Raw genomic sequence first — 4201 nt, forward strand, 5'->3', positions numbered from 1 at the left:
GCTGGTCAGTGTTATCTGTGTATTTGGTATGAATTCTACTCACGGTAGACCTTTGGTAACAAAGAGGTTGAGTTTTCAATATCCAGCACTCACAGAAAGGGATAGATTCACAAGTTATAACACAGTGTAAGGAAGAGAGTAAACAGTGCAAACTAAGCCATCATTTCCATGTACTATGGACTACTGGAAAACAGTTGAGTAACATTCTCTTGATTAAAAAAAGAAAGATAAAGGAAAAGCTTGTAAATGGCTCTAAGAAAAGGATAATTTGACTCAGAGCCAGTCACTTACCTTGAAAAGGGAAAAATAACTGAGATGATGTATGTACTTGAAAGCTGTGATAGTAGTAACTAGAGTGGCACATAAGGGGAAAACTTGGGGAGGTGGGAGGTTTGGCAAGAGTTTGAGTTAAAGGTGCTCATTGTTGAAGGAAAACTATTGTCTTAATTTGGGGTTAATGAAGTTTAAATAGATGGGTGGAGTCTTGGAGGATCAGGTCAGGATTAATGTAGCTATATTTGTTTCTTCTTTTCCAAGATCCTATTCATGGGAAACACGTATTTTCACTATTAAAAAATGGTGGTACCATTTGCCAGGTGAGGGTCACCAGCATCATCATCAAGTTTCACGCATTATTTTTTGGTGGCCACAGAGGTGTGACAGAGTGGAGATCTGGGTAATGCTGATGTCACTGACAAGTTAGGTATGGCATGGGGGACATGGGCATGAGGATGTCTTGGAGGTGGAAGAGAGAGAATCAAGGAAGAGTTGCCTTTGCTCAAGCCACCCCCCCCCCATCTTTGATAATGTCTTTCCAGTGGATCCTCCCTGGGGATTTAGACCTCTGTGTCAGGTGCTCTGCATTCAATGAGTTTGGTACTGCTCATCAGGCCCATGATGAAAATCTATTTTCATAGATTTTCATAAAAAAAGGCATTTTATGTAGCCTTTCGGAATGGTGGGAAAGGGATGAAGTTTCAAACTAGCTTTCAGATCATGAATTGGACCAGAACATTCCTGGTTGTAGGCTGACTCACAGATTTTCTCTACTACTATATCTATCATCAAAGTTTGCCAAGGGGTTAGAAAAGCAGATGAAAAAAAAAATCAATAGCATCCTAGAACATGGTAGAATGATCTCTTAACTCCTTATTTTCCTGGTACAATTAGACAGTCTTGCTTCTCCATCTAAAAAATATCATCAAGAAGAAAGCTTTTAATATAAAAGCTTGTAATATAAAAAGACTGAAACAGTAACGAGAAGCAAGGATAGCAAAATGCATTGACTTCTTTGCCAGCACTTCAAACAGATTTCAATACTGTGAAATTATCTTGGGAGTTGTTATCTCTCAAACTTCAGGTAGTTCAGGATGATTATAAGACATGTTCTGTTGCTTAAGGATTTGCTGACATCTAATGCCTTTTTTCCTCGAAATGAATGCAGCAGTAACAGTTGAGTTAATAAAGGATCTGAGAAAAAATGTGGCTTTTAGCTATACTTTTATTACCATTACCTTTCCACAGTCTTAACTCCTCTGCCACGACCCTCCCACCCACACACTATCTACCCCCTTCCTCACCATTACTAATCTAACCTGAATCATTCTATTCTTCTCCAAGAGAACACACCCCAGTAACAACAGTGAATCACAGACACTCTTGCTTCTCTAGTCTCTAACGAACTTGACAAAATGCCAGATCTAATAAAATAAGACAGGAACTTCAGGTGAAGGGAGCTCTGTAAGGTTCTTGTTCAGTATCCTACCCTCAATATTAGTTACCAGATGAGTTTCCTAGTCTTGCAGTGGACAAGTTTTTATCACACTAATGGTATTGACCCTCCCCATATTTTCCTGCTCTAAGTAGCCATCCTACTCAGTAAGGCAACCTCCCGGGCATGCCTAATAGCTAGCTAAGTCAAGGGCTCTTTCATCTTGAGGGTGAAAAAAAAAATCGGTTTGGGGCACCTGGGTGGCTCAGTTGGTTAAGCACGCAACTTCGGCTCAGGTCATGATCTCATGGTTCGTGAGTTTGAGCCCCACGTTGGGCTCTGTGCTGACAGCTCAGAGCCTGGAACCTGCTTCAGATTCTGTCTCCCTCTCTCTCTGCCCCTCCCCTGATCACACTCTGTCTCTCTCTCAAAAGAAATGAACGTTAAAAATTTTTTTTAAAAAGTCCATCAATTACACATTATAGAATTCCACATGAGATCTTTCAGTAATAGAGAAAAGAAACAGAAGTAGTTTGTCAGTTACGCAAAGGGAAATTTGTAAGATAACAGAGCACTAAAACACATCTTTACCATGGATAAATCTATGAGAATCAAATTCATGGCAAGAGAAACATACAGGAGAGTTTTTGAAGATTTTCTACTTATATACAAATGTCAGAAGAAATACTGAAAGCTAGTTAAGAGAATTTAGTAGACTTTATCTGAGTGTTACAAATGTATATTAAATTTTGTTTAACCTGCCCTAATGCACAATATAAATCAATTTAATCATGTGGATTTTACACAATACCTCACCCAAATGGATTTTAATCCTGGTTTTAAATATGTATATTTTTCATTGTTAAAAAAATATCTATGGACACTAGCTATATCTGCATGACATAAAAAATTGTGTTAATACACAAAAGTCAGTGGAATGGAATTTAGCTCACCCTGTTAAGATTTTTAAAATCATGCTACAGCCAAGAATTTAAAAAATAAATCCAGAAAATGAAATTTTAAATTGTGGCTTAAACGTGTGTCTGTATGTGTGTGTGTGTGCGTGTGTGTGTTTATGTGGAGAAAGGGAGACTATTTTCTTCTTGCTATTAAAAAATGAATAAAAAACCCTCATAAAGATTTTTAGACCTATGTCATCATCCCACTGACAATAATCACAGACAAGAACTGGAAGGAGCATTTTACCACTCCCTGATGAATAACAAAGTAGCTAACAGTAGCCTTGGGTATTGGAGAAATTTAAAAACACACAGAGAAACATAGTGCCTTAGGTTAGTATTAATTACTATTATCATTGAATTCTATTGTTCAGATTACTCTCTACGGTAGAGTCAGGCAGGAGTCCTTGCCTTCTGGCTCTCTAGGGCTGTATTTTTCCCAGCCTGAAAAGTTTCAAGTAACATACAATGTCCTGTGTCACAAACAACAAACCCCTTAGGAGCCAATAGATTTCGGGCTCCTAAAGACACAGAAGTGTTTGCTGGGCCTTATGTAAAGGTATAATGAAAACTATGAGGGGCTATATTCTAGACCCTCTACACAAAGTTGAAAATGGAAGGTATGTTTCTATTTGGGGATGTCACAAGAGTAAGTAAAATACCAAACTTAACCCTGGGAAGATCGTTCAGTTCTAACAGTACATGGAAGTCAGAGATGTAGGTCAACAAATGCGCATTTCTGAAATACAGGTTTTCCTGAGCACTTATCCTGAAGTTCTTTGAAAATCTGGCCAAAACAATCCCATTTAATATACCAGTTCACATAATAAGCAAGTCAGAACATTTGCAAGGCAAGGTGTTGTTTTCCTTTACGCAGCCAGGAAAAATGCAGCTCTGAGCTTAGGCTGTCATGATAAAAGGATTTTGGAGCAGCTGATTTTAGAGAATCATAAAAACAACCCAACCTTATGCCCCAAGGTATAAAGAATATGCAGAGTCTGCATTGTGCTTCTAGTGTCAGGACAAATCATTCTGCTTTTTTCAGTGTAACTGATGCCAATGGATGAGTAAAGAGAGAAATAAATGTACAGACAGACCTGTGGCTTGGTGAGGTGAATAACACCTGTATCAGAAAATCATGAGTTCTCCCTTTCATTTTGTAACATCCTTGAGGTTAATTTATATAGTTTTTGAAAAATTTAGAAGAGGTGGAATATGTATTATTAATTGTATACAGAGGCACCACATTTTCTGCTATTTTTGGCTTAAATTAGGTAGGATCTTATAGATGACAGCATCTTCAAAAAAAATCTGGCCTTGGGACGCCAGGGTGGCTCAGTTGGTTAAGCGTCTGACTTCGGCTCAGGTCTTGATCTCAGGTCTGTGAGTTCGAGCCCCGCGTCGGGCTCTGTGCTGACAGCTCAGAACCGGGAGCCTGTTTCAGATTCTGTGTTTCCCTCTCTCTCTGACCCTCCCCCGTTCATGCTCTGTCGCTCTCTGTCTCAAAAATAAATAAACGTTAAAAAAAAAT

The sequence above is a fragment of the Puma concolor genome, chromosome D2 (genome assembly GCF_028749965.1).
Source record: "Puma concolor isolate L17-30 chromosome D2, mPumCon1.1.hap2, whole genome shotgun sequence".
Lineage (NCBI taxonomy): Eukaryota > Metazoa > Chordata > Mammalia > Carnivora > Felidae > Puma > Puma concolor.